Here is a 17,834-nt window from a genome sequence, read left to right as displayed (position 1 = left end):
ATCTAGGTTGGTCATAACTTTCCTTCCAAGGAGTAAGCGTCTTTTAATTTCATGGCTGCAATCACCGCCTGCAGTGATGGAAATACATTTGATATCCTATAATGGAAATAACCTATAATGGAAAAGAATCTGAAAAGGAATATATATTCTTATATCTATATCTGCTGCTAAGTCACTTCAGTCGTGCCGACTCTGTGCGACCCCATAAACAGCAGCCCACCAGGCTCCCCTGTCCCTGGGATTCTCCAGGCAAGAACACTGGAGTGGGTTGCCGTATCCTTCTCCAATGCAGGAAAGTTAAAAGTAGAAGTGAAGTCGCTCAGTCGTGTCCGACTCTTAGCGACCCCATGGACTGCAGCCTACCAGGCTCCTCCGTCCATGGGATTTTTCAGGCAAGAGTACTGGAGTGGGGTGCCATTGCCTTCTCCATATATCTATATCTACATATACATAATTAAATCACTTTGCTGTACATCTGAAACATTGTGAACCAACTATTAGATCAGATCACATCAGATCAGTTGCTCAGTTGTGTCCGACTCTTTGTGATCCCATGAATCGCAGCACGCCAGGCCTCCCTGTCCATCACCAACTCCAGGAGTTCACTCAGACTCACGTCCATCGAGTCAGTGATGCCATCCAGCCATCTCATCCTCTGTTGTCCCCTTCTCCTGCCCCCAATCCCTCCCAGCATCAGAGTCTTTTCCAATGAGTCAACTCTTCACATGAGGTGGCCAAAGTACTGGAGTTTCAGCTTCAGCATCATTCCTTCCAAAGAAATCCCAGGGCTGATGTCCTTCAGAATGGACTGGTTGGATCTCCTTGCAGTCCAAGGGACTCTCAAGAGTCTTCTCCAACACCACAGTTCAAAAGCATCAATTCTTCGGCGCTCAGCCTTCTTCACAGTCCAACTCTCACATCCATACATGACCACAGGAAAAACCATAGCCTTGACTTCAACAAAAAATTAGTTTAAAAAAAGAGCCCAATTTTAGGTATGTTAAATTTGAGACGTCTGTTAAATTTCCAAGGAGGCAGTTAACGATATCATTTGGAGTTCAGAGAAGATTAGACTGTTGATGTAAAATTTGAGAGTCATCAACATATAAATTTGAGAGTCATCAACATATAAATCGGAGAAGGCAATGGCACCCCACTCCAGCACTCTTGCCTGGAAAATCCCATGGACGGAGGAGCCTGGTGGGCCACAGTCCATGGGGTCGCTAAGAGTCGGACACGACTGAGCAACTTCACTTTCACTTTTCACTTTCCTGCATTGGAGAAGGAAATGGCAACCCACTCCAGTGTTCTTGCCTGGAGAATCCCAGGGACGGGGGAGCCTAGTGGGCTGCCATCTATGGGGTCGCACAGAGTCGGACACGACTGAAGTGACTTAGCAGTAGCAGGAGCAACATATAAATAGCATCCCATTGGATTTTGGGGGAAGCAGATTCTAAGGCAGACTTCTGTGTTTAGAATGTTGAATAGAGAATGTCATTGGAATCAACATCTCTGGAAGGCAGGAGGGAGGTGAGCTATGATGCAGGCCTGACAACCCGAGATGACTACATGAGCAGCTCTGGAGCTGAAATGGGCTGTCAGAGTTGTCCTATGTGAGGCTGAGATAGTAAGCCCTTGATACTCTTGCCTCAACCAGTTATCAAATGTTGACCATCTCCAGAAGAACATGACCTCAGGCGAGGAGGTTCTGTCAACTGAGGTAATCCCTGAGAGGGCTGACAGATGAAGCCTGTCCACTGACAACAGCCTTAGCAGCTGGGGCACAAGTCCTTCCTTGAAGGTGCATCTGATGGCCCATCAGAGTGTCCACCATGGATAGTATTTAAAATCATAAGGCTGGATCAGCTCACCAAGAGAGTGATGTAGTTAAAGAGGTACAATGACAGAGCTCCGAGGTACCCTGAGAGATCAGGGGAATAAGAAGGATGCAGGAAAAGTTTAGGAGAAGTAGCTAGTGAAGTCAGAAAAAAAAGAGTGAATATGAGATTCTGGAAGCCAAGTCAAGCAAGTATACTACTACTATTACTTCCACTACTGTTCTTGGTACAATTTAATTGTACCAACAACGTTATGAATTAGATGATATTATTATCACCCCCACGTTTTGAGGCACAGAGTTTAAAGGTCCCTACCCAGAGAAGCAACCCCATGTCCAAGGAGTGGCGGCTGCATGGGTACAGAAGGGCCTAGAGGACCTACTCCACGTTCAAGGTCAGGACGGGTGGCCGTGAGGAGATACCCCACGTCCAAGGTAAGAGAAACCCAAGTAAGACAGTAGGTGTTGCGAGAGGGCATCAGAGAGCAGACACACTGAAACCATACTCACAGAAAACTAGTCAATCTAATCACATTAGGACCTCAGCCTCGTCTAACTCAAGGAAACTAAGCCATGTCCATGGGGCCACCCAAGACAGGCGGGTCATGGTGGAGAGGTCTGACAGAATGTGGTCCACTGGAGAAGGGAATGGCAGTATTCTTGCCTTGAGAACCCCATGAATAGTACGAAAAGGCGAAATGATAGGATACTGAAAGAGGAACTCCCCAGGTCCGTAGGTGCCCAATATGCTACTGGAGATCAGTGGATAAATAACTCCAGAAAGAATGAAGGGATGGAACCAAAGCAAAAACAATACCCAGTTGTGGATGTGACTGGTGAAGGAAGCAAGGTCTGATGCTGTAAAGAGCAATATTGCATAGGAACCTGGAATGTCAGGTCCATGAATCAAGGCAAATTGGAAGTGGTCAAACAGGAAATGGCAAGAGTGAACATTGACATTCTAGGAATCAGTGACCTAAAATGGACTGGAATTGGTGAATTTAACTCAGATGACCATTATATCTACTACTGTGGGCAGGAATCCCTTAGGAGAAATGGAGTAGCCATCATGGTCAACAAAAGAATCCAAAATGCAGTACTTGGATGCAATCTCAAAAACAACAGAATGATCTCTGTTCGTTTCCAAGGCAATCCATTCAATATCACAGTAATCCAAGTCTATGCCCCAACCAGTAACGCTGAAGAAGCTGAAGTTGAATGGTTCTATGATGACTTACAAGACCTTTTAGAACTAACACCCAAAAAAGATGTCCTTTTCATTATAGAGGACTGGAATGCAAAAGTAGGAAGTCAAGAAAAACCTGGAGTAACAGGCAAATTTGGCCTGGGAATACGGAATGAAGCAGGGCAAAGGCTAATAGAGTTTTGCCAAGAGAACGCACTGGTCATAGCAAATACCATCTTCCAACAACACAAGAGAAGACTCTACACATGGACATCACCAGATGGTCAACACCAAAATCAGATTGCTTATATTCTTTGCAGCCAAAGATGGAGAAGCTGTATGCAGTCAGCAAAAACAAGACCGGGAGCTGACTGTGGCTCATATCATGAACTCGTTATTGCCAAATTCAAATTTAAATTGAAGAAAGTAGGGAAAAACCACTAGACCATTCAGGTATGACCTAAATCAAATCCCTTATGATTATACAGTGGAAGTGAGAAATAGATTTAAGGGACTAGATCTGATAGACAGAGTGCCTGATGAACTATGGATGGAGGTTCATGACATTGTACAGGAGACAGGGATCAAGACCATCCCCAAGAAAAAGAAATGCAAAAAAGAAAAATGGCTGTCTGAGGAGGCCTTACAAATAGCTGTGAAAAGAAGAGAAGCGAAAAGCAAAGGAGAAAAGGAAAGATATAAGCATCTGAATGCAGAGTTCCAAAGAATAGCAAGGAGAGATAAGAAAGCCTTCCTCAGTGACCAATGCAAAGAAATAGAGGATAACAACAGAATGGAAAAGACTAGAGATTTCTTCAAGAAAATTAGAGATACCAAGGGAACATTTCATGCAAAGATGGGCTCCATAAAGGACAGAAATGGTATGGACCTAACAGAAGCAGAAGATATTAAGAAGAGTTGGCAAGAATACACAGAAGAACTGTATAAAAAAGATCTTCATGACCCAGATAATCACGATGGTGTGATCACTCACCTAGAGCCAGACATCCTGGAATGTGAAGTCAAGTGGGTCTTAGAAAGCATCACTACAAACAAAGCTAGTGGAGGTGATGGAATCCCAGTTGAGCTATTTCAAACCCTAAAAGACAATGCTGTGAAAGCGCTACACTCTATATGCCAGCAAATTTGGAAAATTCAGCAGTGGCCACAGGACTGGAAAAGGTCAGTTTTTATTGCAATCCCAAAGAAAGGCAATGCCAAAGAATGCTCAAACTACCGCACAACTGCACTCATCTCACATGCTAGTAAGGTAAGGCTCAAAATTCTCCAAGCCAGGCTTCAGCAATACATGAACTGTGAACTTCAAGATGTTTAAGCTGGTTTTAGAAAAGGCAGAGGAACCAGAGATCAAATTGCCAACACCCGCTGGATTTTTCGATGAAAAAGCAAGAGAGTTCCAGAAAAACATCTATTTCTGCTTTATTGACTACGCCAAAGCCTTTGACTGTGTGGATCACAATAAACTGTGGAAAATTCTGAAGAGATGGGAATATCAGACCACCTTACCTGCCTCTTGAGAAACCTATATGCAGGTCAGGAAGCAACAGTTAGAACTGGACATGGAACAACAGACTGGTTCAACAGACAGGAAAGAAGTACATCAAGGCTGTATATTGTCACCCTGCTTATTTAACTTATATGCAGAGTACACCATGAGAAACGCTGGGCTGGAAGAAGCACAAGCTGGAATCAAGATTGCCGAGAGAAATATCAATAACCTCAGATATGCAGATGACACCACCCTTATGGCAGAAAGTGAAGAAGAACTGAAGAGCCTCTTGATGAAAGTGAAAGAGGAGAGTGAAAAAGTTGGCTTAAAGCTCAACATTCCGAAAACGAAGATCCTGGCATCTGGTCCCATCACTTCATGGCAAATAGATGAGGAAACAGTGCAAACAGTGGCTGACTTTATTTTTGGGGGGCTCCAAAATCACTGTAGATGGTGACTGCAGCCATGAAATTAAAAGACGCTTACTCCTTGGAAGGAAAGTTATGACCAACCTAGATAGCATATTCAAAAGCAGAGGCATTATTTTGCCAAGAAAGGTCAGTCTAGTTAAGGCTATGGTTTTTCCAGTGGTCATGTGTGGATGTGAATTTTGGACTGTGAAGAAAGCTGAGCACCGAAGAATTGATGCTTTTGAATTGTGGTGTTGGAGAAGACTCTTGAGAGTCCCTTAGACTGCAAGGAGATCCAACCAGTCCATCCTAAAGGAGATCGGTCCTGGGTGTTCATTGGAAGGACTGATGCTGAAGCTGAAACTCCAATACTTTGGCCACCTCATGTGAAGAGCTGACTCATTGGAAAACAGGGAGGGATTGGGGGCAGGAGGAGAAGGGGATGACAGAGGATGAGATGGCTGGATGGCATCACCGACTCGATGGACATGAGTTTGGGTGAACTCCGGGAGTTGGTGATGGACAGGCAGGCCTGGCGTGCTGCGATTCATGGGGTCGAAAAGAGTTGGACACGACTGAGTGACTGAAGTGACTGACTGACTGATCCAGGTTACAGAGCTTGTGGTGGTTGGAGCTCTAATTTTGAACCTTTGCTGGCTTGAGAGTCCACACTCCTGACAGCCTCACTGAACTCCAAACTCCAAACTCCTGAACTCCAAACAACTGTGTAACATACTGTCAGTCAGGTGAGGTAAAAAGACCAAGAACTGACCACTGAATTTGGCAGTGTGTACGTATCAGCACAGGCAGTTTTGTTGGAGCTGTGGGCGTGAGAGCCTGAAGGCGGCACATTCACACACAGCACTCAGCAGCAGCTCCCTGGTAGTCCAGTGGTGAGGACTCTCCTGACAATGGACCAGACTATTCTATCCCTTGGCCTTGAACACCTGGTTTGTTGCTATCAAATTGATTCAACCATCATTTTGTTTTGATTATCAAAGAATGCTTGCCAGCAGATATAATTTTGAAGACTAGAGAAACACACTGATCTCTACTTTGGGCAGTGGAAGCACAGAATCCTAACCACTGGGCTGCCAGGGAATTCCCTCTTTCTGTATTTACTGTATGATCATGATAGTAAGCAGAGGGGGGAGTTGAAACAATTGAATTGTAATAAACCAAATTATCCTTCCTCCCAGCAATGTCTTCTAGTCTCCCTTTCCTCTCTGAACAACCTTTTCATGAATTTTGGAGAAGAAACATGTACACGGTTCTTCCCTGTGCTGGAAAGTCTCTGCTAAAATGTGTGGATCTTTCCTCTCTTCTCACCAAGAGGAGAGGCCTGTCCCTATACATGGACAGGAGGGGTGGACCCACAAAAGCATCAGCAGAGAAACTGAAGGAGGAAGGAACTCACTAAAAAGGGATCAATATTAAGCCCTGCTCTTAGTTACCTGCGGCAGTGAAGGCAGGAGAAAATATGGACTAGCAGCAGCACAGGTAATACATTGTGAAGTATTAGTCAGGTTATCATACGTGACAGAAAACTCATATCTCAGACAAGTTTGAGCCAAGAGGGATTTATTGCATCCTGTATTTAAAAAGTCCAGAGGCAGTCTCAGTTTAGGCAAATCTGAATCAGGGATTCAAAAGATATCATCATAATTCACTATCTCATCTGCATTTTCCTCTTTACTGGCTTCATTCTCATCCTGCTGATTCCATGTTGGGGCAAGTTGGCTGCCAGACATTCTAGGCTAATATCTTTTTTTTTACTTTCAGGTTCCCTGGTGGCTCAGATGGTAAAGAACCTGTCTGCAATGCAGAAGATCTGGGGTTAATTCTTGGGTCAGGAAGATCCCCTGGAGAAGGGAATGGCAACCCACTCCAGTGTTCTTGCCTGGAGAATGCCATGGACAGAGGAGCCTGACAGGCTATAGTCCATGGGGTCACAAAGTGTTTAAAAGAGTTTTAACACTACAGATAGAGAACTTCTATTCTGACAGTTCAGTGAGAGTCCTAAAACTGAGTCTCACTGGCTCTGATTGCTCTAACTTGAGTCACACGGCCATCCTTGAATCAATCAGTACAGCCAAGGAGAGATTCTATCAATTAGAGATGCCTTCAACTGCAGACAACAGCAAACTTGATAAAACAAAATGAAGTTCACCTTCCTTATATTAAAAGATGTGTGGAGTAGATAGCCACTGCTGATGACTCAATGGATTAACATTTTTTTTAGTTCTTTTTTTTTTTAATCGCAAGACGGCTGCTGCAGTTCCAAAAAACCACATCCAGGTTCTAGGCAGGAAAAAGGATGCTATGGGAAGAAAATGTCCCTCTTTGGAGAAAGCAAAAGTTATCCCAAAACCACCTGGCAGACTTCTGCTTATGACTCACTGATCATAAGTGGGTCACAAGGCTACCCCTACCTTCAAGGGAGGTGGAAGCCAAGTATTTTGCTCTTCCAGACTCTCTAGTTGAGTTAGGCTGGGAAGAAGGGGATTGAGAATGGGAATTAGGTTCACCAATCAATGGGATCTGCCATACATGTAATGCTCTGACTGGCAAAGCCTGGTTGGCAAGTCCACTTCTGAAGTTGGGGTGGACTCTTCTCCCCCAAGACTGATGAACTGAGCATGACAGAGGAAAACCAGACGCTATAAACATAAAAAGGAGGAATGGATGTTAGTCGGACAAGAATAAAAGGTGTCTATTGTATATGTTTAAGGCCAACTTGTGACTTGGCCTCACCAGAAATGAAAGTGAAAGTGTCACTTAGTCGTGTCTGACTCTTTGTGACCCCATGGACTGTATAGTCCATGGAATTCTCCAGGCCAGAATACTGGAGTAGGTAGCCTTTCCCTTCTCCAGGGGATCTTCCCAAGCCAGGGATCGAACCCGATCTCCCTCATTGCAGGCAGATTCTTTACCAGCTGAGCCACAAGGGAAGCCCTCATCAGAAGTACACAAGACGCAAAAGTTACATGTATTTACCTCAGCATTATCTCAGCTGATATTTCATATCCCTTTCAATTCTAAAAGGTGAAATGATAATAGCTACAATTACATGAACCACCTAATTTATTTTGTAATAGTTCGATTAAAAATTTCCTTTTAAAAAGTATTTTATTTTTGGCCATGCCAGGTCTTAGTTGGGGTATGTGGGATCTTTGATCTTCACTGCAGCATGTGGGATCTAGTTCCCTGACCAGGGATGGAACCTGGGCCCCCTGCATTAGAAGCACAGAGTCTCAGCCACTGGACCACCATGGAAGGCCCCCAAAAGTCCCCCCCCTTTCTTTCCTCCTTCTCTCAGAGCATCTATTGGTGTGTTAAGGAATATCTATTTTACTTAGGAGACTATTCAGATTTAGCAATATATGCTAAGAATTAGTGTTGGGTACTTCCACACAGATTATTTTATGCAGTCCTGCCACAGAATCCATTTACTGATGAGGAAACTGAGGTTACATGACTTGTTCAAGGTCTTGTGAGTTTTATGTTCCAAGCTAACATACTCCCTATTTCCAAAATACTTTTCTTCTTGCCATACCACAACTGCAGCGTGACTGCCTCAGAAGAGAAAGGGCCCATTCCAATGAAACCAGGTCATTGGGGCAGTTTTCAAATATCCTAAAAACTCTTTTCTTCCTCTCCATGTAAAATCAAATGAAGTGCCAATCACTCCTGGACTGAAGGTCCTAAACCTCTTCAAGAGGCAACCCTCTACCTTGATTTAAGAGTGGTTATTTGGGATGCCTTGCATGGGTTTTGTGACTTTTTCCAGCTGGACTCTCCAAGGCATTCCAACTAGCCTAGTGCCCTGAAGCAAAAAAAAAAGTCAGCTACCGTAGCAATAGCTCCCCTGCCTCTGACAGTCCTCAGGCTGGTGGCGCCCTCTTTATGCACAAAGCTTCCTGCACCACAGCAGATAGTACTGAGCAGAGTGTTCCCAGGCAGGGATGAAAAAGACTAATCTGTTATATCAGCTGAATCTGACTGCCAGGGACCTCCTTTGATTTTTAAGTGTGGCATTCTAGGGTCCTCCCTTGGCAGAAACTCAGCTTTCTGAAGAGTTCTTATGCATTGCTGTATACTTAATATAAACTTCTTAATATGTGCTTGCCTTTCTTTGGGATTGGAATGAAAACTGACCTTTTCCAGTCCTGTAGCCACTGCTGAGTTTTCAAAATTTGCTGGCATATCGAGTGCAGCACTTTCACAGCATCATCTTTCAGGATTTGAAATAGCTCAACTGGAATTCCATCACCTCCACTAGCTTTGTTCGTAGTGATGCTTTCTAAGGCCCACTTGACTTCACATTCCAGGATGTCTGGCTCTAGGTCAGTGATCACACCATTGTGATTATCTGGGTCGTGAAGATCTTTTTTGTATAGTTCTTCTGTGTATTCTTGCCAACTCTTCTTAATATCTTCTGCTTCTGTTAGGTCCATACCATTTCTGTCCTTTATGGAGCCCATCTTTGCATGAAATGTTCCCTTGGTATGTCTAACTTTCTTGAAGAGACCTCTAGTCTTTCCCATTCTGTTATTTTCCTCTATTTCTTTGCATTGATTGCTTAAGAAGGCTTTCTTATCTCTTCTTGCTATTCTTTGGAACTCTGCATTCAGATGCTTATATCTTTCCTTTTCTCCTTTTCTTTTCGCTTCTTTTCTTTTCACAGCTATTTGTAAGGCCTCCCCAGACAGCCATTTTGCTTTTTTGCATGGCTGGATGGCATCACTGACTCGATGGACGTGAGTATGAGTGAACTCCGGAGTTGGTGATGGACAGGGAGGCCTGGAGTGCTGCGATTCATGGGGTCGCAAAGAGTCGGACACAACTGAACAACTGAACTGAACTGAATATGTGGTTGACTAGGTAGATGGTAGCTCCTTCTCAAAAATCCAGATTGTAAGATATTACACATGAGCAGATAACACAGGACATCCACACAAAAAAAACAATAAATGTATAAGGTTCATTTTTTTGGAACAAATTTTCTTCACATTGCAATGATCAGTTGTATAATAATCAGTGAACACTTACAGACACTTCTAGTATTTTTTATTAGTTGAGATTAGTTATGCCCAACTATTAAATATATGAAAAAAAAATCTGAACTCTTATTAGATACAATTTGATTCCAACCTGAAAAGAAAAATGTTTAATATATTTCCTTCCAGCTTTAGAATTAATGTCACTGAAGAGTGACCTAAATTACAAAATTTGGATTTAATTTCCTAAAATTACATGAGATATTTTAAAAATCTGCTATATCTGTGAGTACTTATTTTGATCAATCATTTCAGTACTGTCCAAACAAAATAAAATGGAGGAAGAAATTATTGTATAATATTCCAGTTACAAAATTTTCTCTTATAATGATCAAAAGTTCACTCTGGTAAAGTCACTGACCATAATAAGTTTATATTACCAATTACAACTATAAAATATATTCACTTAAATTTTCCTGAAAAGAAAAAATATTATCAACAAATATTGAAATATAGTGATATGGGATTCCCAGGTGGCTTAGTGGTAAAGAAACCATCTGCCAATGTAGGAGACAAGGATTCGATCCTTGGGTCAGGAAGATCCCCTGGAGAAGAAAATGGCAAAGCACTCCAGTATTCTTGCCTGTGAAATCCCATGGATAGAGGAGCCTGGTGGGCTATAGTCTATGGGGTTGCAAAGAGTTGGACATGACTGAGCGATTGAGCACATATGCATGCAGTTAGTGATGAGTATGTTGAACTATTAAGAGGGAAACTTATGAATACTTGTAATTTCCTTTGAAAGACACAAGCACACTGATATTCATGCATGTGCGCTCACTCGGTCATGTCTGTCTCTTTGGGACCCCATAGACTATAGCCCACCAGGCTCCTCCACCCATGAGATTCCCCAGGCAAGAATAATGGAGTGGGTTGCCATGCCCTTCTCCAGGGAATCTTTCCGACCCAAGGATCAAACCTGAGTCTCCTGGATCTCCTGCATTGGCAGATGGATTCTTAACCATTTCTTTACTGAGCCACCTGGGAAGTCACTGATATTCACTGCAGCACTATTTATAGCCAAGATATAGAATAACTAAAGTGTCCATCAACAGATGAATTAACAAGAAGATACGGCGTACATATATATATACAGTGGGCTTCCCTAGTGGCTCAGTGGTAAAGAATCCACCTGCAAATGCAGGAGACATGGGTCTGATCCTTGGGTCAAAAGATCCTCTGAAGGAGGAAACGGCAACCCAATTCAGTATTCTTGCCTGAGAAATCCCACAGACAGAGGAGCCTGGTGGGCTAGTCTATGGGTTGGCAAAAGAATCAGACATGACTTAGTGACTAAACAACAATATATATACGTGTGTGTGTGTGTATACATACAATAGAATATTACTCAGCCAAACAAAAAAATGAAATCTTGCCATTTGAGGCAACATGGATAGATATAGAAGATATTACACTAAGTGAAATAAGTCAGGTAGACAAAGACAAATATTGGATGTTATCATTTTCATGAGAAATCTAAAAAATAAAACAAATGAATAAATACAATAAAGGAGAAACAGAGTCACAGATACAGAGATCAAACTATTGCTTACCACTGGGGAGAAGGAAGGGGGTAGGGTAGTGATAGGAGTAAGAAATTAAGAGGTACAGCTACCATGTACAAAATAAATAATCTACAAGGATATACTGTATAGCACAGGGAACATAGCCAATATTTTATAATAACCTTAAATGAAGTATAACCTATAAAAATATTGAATCACTATATTATATACTTGAAACGAATATAATACAGTACATCAAGTATATTTCAGTTGAAAAGAAGAATACATATGATGTCAAGCACACAAAAAGGTACTAAACCTCATGAGTCACCAAGAGAATATAATTTAAAATGCCACAATTAGGTGCCACAATTAGGCACCATTTCCTACACATCTGAATGGCCACAGTCAAAAAAAAAACAAAAAACTCTAACAATGTTAAATGTTAGCAAGAATATGAAACAAGTTGACCCATCATACATTGCTGGTAAACCAGTACAACCCCTTTGGAGGACTTAGTAGTTTCCAATGAACTCAAACATACCTTTACCCTATGACTTAATAATTATACTTCTAGATATCTACCAAAGAGAACTACACAAACAGTCATAGCAGTGTTTGTTATAGAGGTCTCAAATGAGAAAGGAACTAAAAGCACACACACAGAAAGTGAAAGTGAAGTTGGTCAGTCGTGGCCAACCCTTTGTGACCCCATGGACGATAGCCTACTAGGCTCCTCACTTTATGGGATTCTCCAGGCAAGAATACTGGAATGGGTTGCCATTTCCTTCTCCAGGGGAGCTTCCCAACCCAGGGATCGAACCTGGATCTCCTGCGTTGCAGGCAGACGCTTTAACCTCTGAGCCACCACACAGAAGGATGGGTTTAACAAGTGGTGGTGCAGGACTTCTCGGGAGGTTCAGTGGTTAAGAATCTGCTAAATGCACGGAACATGGGTTCAATCCCTGCTCTGGGATGCCGTGGGGAAACTAAACCCAAGCACCACACCTACTGAGCCTGCGGTCTAGAGCCCTCAAACCGCAACTACTAAAACCCACGCACCTAGAGCTCGCGCTCTGCCACAGAGAAGCCAGGGCAGTGAGGAGCCGGGCACCACCCCTAGAGTGCCCACGTTCACTGCAACTAGAAAGCGCCCACACGCAGCAGTGGAGACACAGAGCAGCCAAATAATTAAATCAACAAGTACTTTTTAAAAATGTGGTGTAAAACATGAAGGAAATAATTGATAAACTTTATTTCATGAAAATTAAAAACTTGGCTTTGTGAAACAAAGTTATAAAGAGAATCAGAAAAGAAGCCACAGACTGGGAGAAAACATTTGCAAAAGACACAGCTAACAAAGGACTATTATCTAAGATACACAAAGAACTTTGAAAACTGAATAATAAGAAAATCTGAATTTTAAAATGGGCCAAAGATAACATACAAATGGCAAGTAAGCACATGAAAAGATGTTCCACATCATATATCATCAGGGAAATGCAAATTAAAACAGTAGTACGGTATTACCACACACCTAATTAGGTCAAAATCTAGAACATGACAACCCCAAATGCTGGGGAGAATGTGGAGCAACAGGAACTGTTATTCATCACTGGTGGGAATGCAAAATGCTACAGCCACTTTGGAAGACGAGACAGTTTGGTGGTTCCTTACAAAACTAAATATACTCTTAGCAAACAATCAAGCAATTGTGCTCCTTGGTATTTATCCAAAAGAGTTGAAAACTTATATCCACTTAAAAACCTGCCCAAAGAGGTTCAGAGCGGCTTTATTCATAATTGCTAAAACTTGGAAGCAACCAAGGTACTCTACAGTAGATGAACAGATACATAAACATAACCCAGAAAATGAGATAATATTCAGCATTAATATGAAATGAACTATCAAGCCATAGACAGCAGCTCCCCTGTCCCTGGGATTCTCCAGGCAAGAACACTGGAGTGGGTTGCCATTTCCTTCTCCAATGCATGAAAGTGAAAAGTGAAAGTGAAGTCGCTCAGTTGTGTCTGACTCTTAGCGACCCCATGGACTGCAGCCCACCAGGATCCTGCATCCATGGGATTTTCCAGGCAAGAGCACTGGAGTGGGGTGCCATTGCCTTCTCCGGAAAAGATATGGGAGAATCTTAAATGCATATTACTAAAAGAAGCCAATCTGATAAGGCTACATACTATATGATTCCAACTATATGACATCATGGAAAAGAAAACTAAAAAGACAGTGAAAAGACCAATGGTTGTCAGGGATATGAAAGGGTTGGGGGGTGTTGGAGAAATGAAAAGACAGAAGACAAAGGATTTTTAGGGCAGTGAAAACATTGTGTATGATATTATATAAAGGTGGATACATGGATATATTTGTTGAAAACTGTAGAACATACAACACCAGGAATAAACCCTTAGGTAAACTATCAACTTTGGGAGATTATGACACATCAAGGTAGGGTCATTTTTGGTAAAATATAGTGTTTTGGTGAGTAATGTTGACAGTGGGGAAGGCTATGCATGTGTATATGGAAAATCTATTTACCTTCCTCTCAGTTTTATTGTAAACCTAAAACTGTTAAAAAAATAAATGTTCAAAAAATGTGGTATTAATGTATTTATATAATGAAATACTACTCAGCAACTAAAAGTAACATACTACTGAACTCAGCAACGGCGTGGATAAACCTTAGAAACATGCTGAGTGAAAGAAGCCAGGCATGAAATAGTGCATTACTGTATGACTCCATATATATGAGGCCCAGGACCAGCCTCAGCAAGTCTGTGGAGAGAGAAATCAGGAACGTGTTTCCTTGGAAAGAGAGAGAACAGACTGGAAAGGGCATGAAGAAACCTGCTGGGGTGCCAGAATGTTCCTCACCTTTTTTTCATGTGGTGGTTAGAAAGGAATATAAGATTGTCAACACTCATTAAACTGATCGCATAAGATCTATATGTATGATTCTACCTGTATTACCTCAATTTAAAATGGATAGGGGAGAAAGGGAGAGGAGGATAAGAAATGCGATCACTGTGCCCAGCAGCTCCTGCCCTCAGCCCAACTCCACCTTGTCTCCCATAGCTCCCTAGTTTGAAGTGTTGTTTATTTCCCATTTGGGGGTAGAGGAGAAAGAAGGATAAATGCAAATGCTTTTATTGGATCTGGAATCTGGCTATGGGAGTACATGTTTATGTGATCAATGATTGTTGTGGAAATATTGTTTGAAATGGTGTGTATTACCAGCACCTGCAAATAAATGTTTGGAGGAATTTGGTGATAAGCTAATGCAATCTTCTCCCAGAAAAACAAAATTTAACTTCTCCAAGTTTTTGCACACAATGTTAAGGGCTGGAATAGCACAAGTATGTTTAGAACTATTTTTAGATCTTTCATATAAAAAATGAAGCTACCTGATAAAAGATGATTTTACAATTTCTTACTAATACGTGACAGTACCTTCAGATCAACACTTTTGATGAGATAAACACTAAGAGTACCCAGATAATGAAAATATTAAGCTTCACTTCATTTGATTTCACACATTTAATTTCGTTGGCTATTCTACATGACTTCTATTAGTAAGTTATTCCTCTTAAAGTAAGATGGGAATTAATTTATTATCGCTTATTATCCTGTTTCTTCCAGCTATATTTTGCTATTAAAATTTTTTTAATTTTGAAAAATAAGCATAGGCCTGAAGATACTCTCTCATACAACATCCAAATTACCTTATTTTTGCTTTTTTTCTCATGTGCTTCATAACAAGCTGATTTCTGATCTCGTTTTTCATTCTATCCTCTTCAGAGTAAAACCTGCAACAAAAACAACAAAAAAACCCCATATAAACTTCAAATTTTTCATTTAACTTGCATGGGCCCCAAGTCAAAAAACATAACACTTAAAGGTCGTCTTTTGGTTCTGTGTAACTCCTATTTTCCACAATATATCACAACTTTTTAAGCACAGCCATATGCAATTCATTTTCAGATTATTTACCAAAATAGAAAAATGATACAAGGCTCTAACATGTCTTAGGAAAGAAAGAAGGCTGTGCAATTAACTAAGTTCCAGTTAATGCACTTACGTATTTTAGACCACACTGATGGGATTGATAATCATGACTAATGTATAATATTTCAGTGCTTGATAAAATTCTGGTAGGATTCTAATAGATTACGTTGCATACAGAAAACTGCTGATTTGAAGTCTATGAAAGGGAATACAAGAAAAGAGTTTTATGTGAGTTCATGTATCTTAATTAAATAACAATGAGGAGTTTGTCAACTTTACCAGAAGAAGAGGAAGATGAGGAGGATGTGAGAAAGAGAGAAGGGGAGGAGAAGAGGAAGATAAAGATGGGAGGGGAGGAAAAAGGAAGGAAAGAGGCAGAAGGAGAAAGACAAGGTGGGAGGGAGAGTGAAAGAGGGAGAAAATGGGGAATGAAAAGAATCAGAAAGTGACAGACGGAGGAAATCCAAGGGAAAGCACCTGAAAGGGTGTTTAAGTGTGGAGGTTAATGAAGTACACATGATAGGAAAGCTAGGTATGGCGGCCTAGGAGTTTACTCTATTCGCTTCATATGCATTTGAAACTTTCCATAATAAAAGACATTTTAAAAAAAGAAATAGGGTGATTTACCAAGGAGAAAAAGCATGTAATTATCTCAGTAAATATCCAGAATGCATTTCATAAAATTTAACACCTGTTCATGATTAAAACTCTTAATAAACTAAAAGTTGAAAGGAAATTCATTTATCTAATAAGGTTGTATATGAAATCTTATAACTGACATCAAACTTAATGATGAAATATAAGTGAATTTGGGAAAGTTACAGGATACAAATTTAATATGCAAGATAAATTTTACTTCTACTAGCAATGAACAACTCAAAAATTAAAATAAAACAATGCTATTTTAAAATAACCAAAAATATCTAGAATAATTTTAATGAAATTGTGCAAATTTTCTATTTAAAAACAAGACATTTGCTGAAAGACTAAAAATGACCTAAACAGATGAAGAGATATACTATGTTCATGTATTAGAAGACTTAATACTGTTAAGATGACAATTCTCATCATATCTTTTATAGATTCAAGGCAATTCCAATAAAAACCCCATGAGGGCTTTTTTGGTTGAAATCAACTACTTATTTTAAAATATACATGGAAGTGGATAGGACTCAGAATAACTAAAACAATATTGAAAAAGAAGGGCAAAGCTCTAGGGCAAACTTCACCTCATTTCAAGACTTATTAAATAAAAAGCTATAATATTGAAAGACAAGGTAGTCATGGCAATAGAATGAACAAATAGTAATACAGAACAGAGAGTCCAAAAATAGACCGTACCCTATAGTAATTTTAACAAAACAACCAAAGCAATTCAATGAAGGAAGAAAAAGTTTCCCGATAAACAGTGCTGGAACAACTGGATAACTGTGGGAGAAAAAAATGAACACCAACTACCCCTCAACCTCACTGCATGTTAAACAAAAATTATTAATTTGATATGCATCATAGGCCTAAATGTGAAAACTAAAATTATAAATCTTTCGGAAGAAGATACAGTAAAATATATTTGTAACTTGGGGGTAGAGAAATAGGAGGTCAGAAAACATTTTTAATATAGGACACAAAAAGCACTGTCTGTAAAAAACAACAATAGCCCTCCCCCACAAAAGAAAACAGTAAATAAATTTGACTACATCAAAATTTAAAACTCAGCAATAAAAAGTATTAACTGAATACACGCAATAATAACAGATGAATCTCACAGATGTAACGCTGAGTAAAAGAAGCCAGACACAAGTAGTCCATATTACACAATTGGGTGTTTTGTTTTTAAATGTATTTGGCTGCACCGGGTCTTAGTTGCAGCATGTGGATTCCTGGAAGTCCCTACAACTTGTTTTATAAATTTCAAAAACATACAAGACTAATTACTACTGACAGAAATAAAGAAAGTCATTGCATTGGGTAGAGAGGAATGGGGGTCCTGACCAGAAAGTGTCCCAGGGGAATTATCTGGAGTGACAAAAATGTCCTTTAACTTGCCCTGGATGAGAGTTACAGGGATGTATGAATTTGTCAAACTTCATTCAGCTGCTCCCTTAAGATCTGTATATTTCACTTTATGTAAAGTATACCTCAATAGAAGACAAATTTAAAATAAATCCTTTTGCAAATCATGTATCTTGATAAAAAGAATTTGCATCCAGAATATATAAAGAATTCATCCAAGTCAACAACAAAAAGACAATCCAGTTCAAAAATGGGCAAAGGATTCATAATGCATTTCCCCAAGGATACATATA

The 17,834-nt window shown here is 40.5% G+C and overlaps 1 long non-coding RNA gene across 3 annotated transcripts in view; it reads right to left on the bottom strand.

Moving 5' to 3' along the window:
- Positions 1–17,834, bottom strand: part of LOC147376070 (uncharacterized) — a 174,887-nt gene that overhangs the window by 139,758 nt on the left and 17,295 nt on the right. For 2 of the 3 annotated variants that reach the window (XR_015160693.1, XR_015160699.1), the window contains exon 2: positions 15,246–15,329. This is a non-coding gene — a long non-coding RNA (uncharacterized LOC147376070). Of the gene's footprint in view, positions 1–15,245; positions 15,330–15,601; positions 15,732–17,834 lie in introns of those variants that run through there. The other variant, XR_015160695.1, reaches the window with a different exon arrangement.

This window comes from Bos grunniens, chromosome 3 (genome assembly GCF_055505025.1).
Source record: "Bos grunniens cultivar Pamir isolate PY7600 chromosome 3, Bosgru_T2T1.0, whole genome shotgun sequence".
In the NCBI taxonomy this organism is placed as follows: domain Eukaryota; kingdom Metazoa; phylum Chordata; class Mammalia; order Artiodactyla; family Bovidae; genus Bos; species Bos grunniens.
Note: the sequence above shows the minus strand (reverse complement) of the source record. Positions and strands in the feature narration are given on the sequence as shown.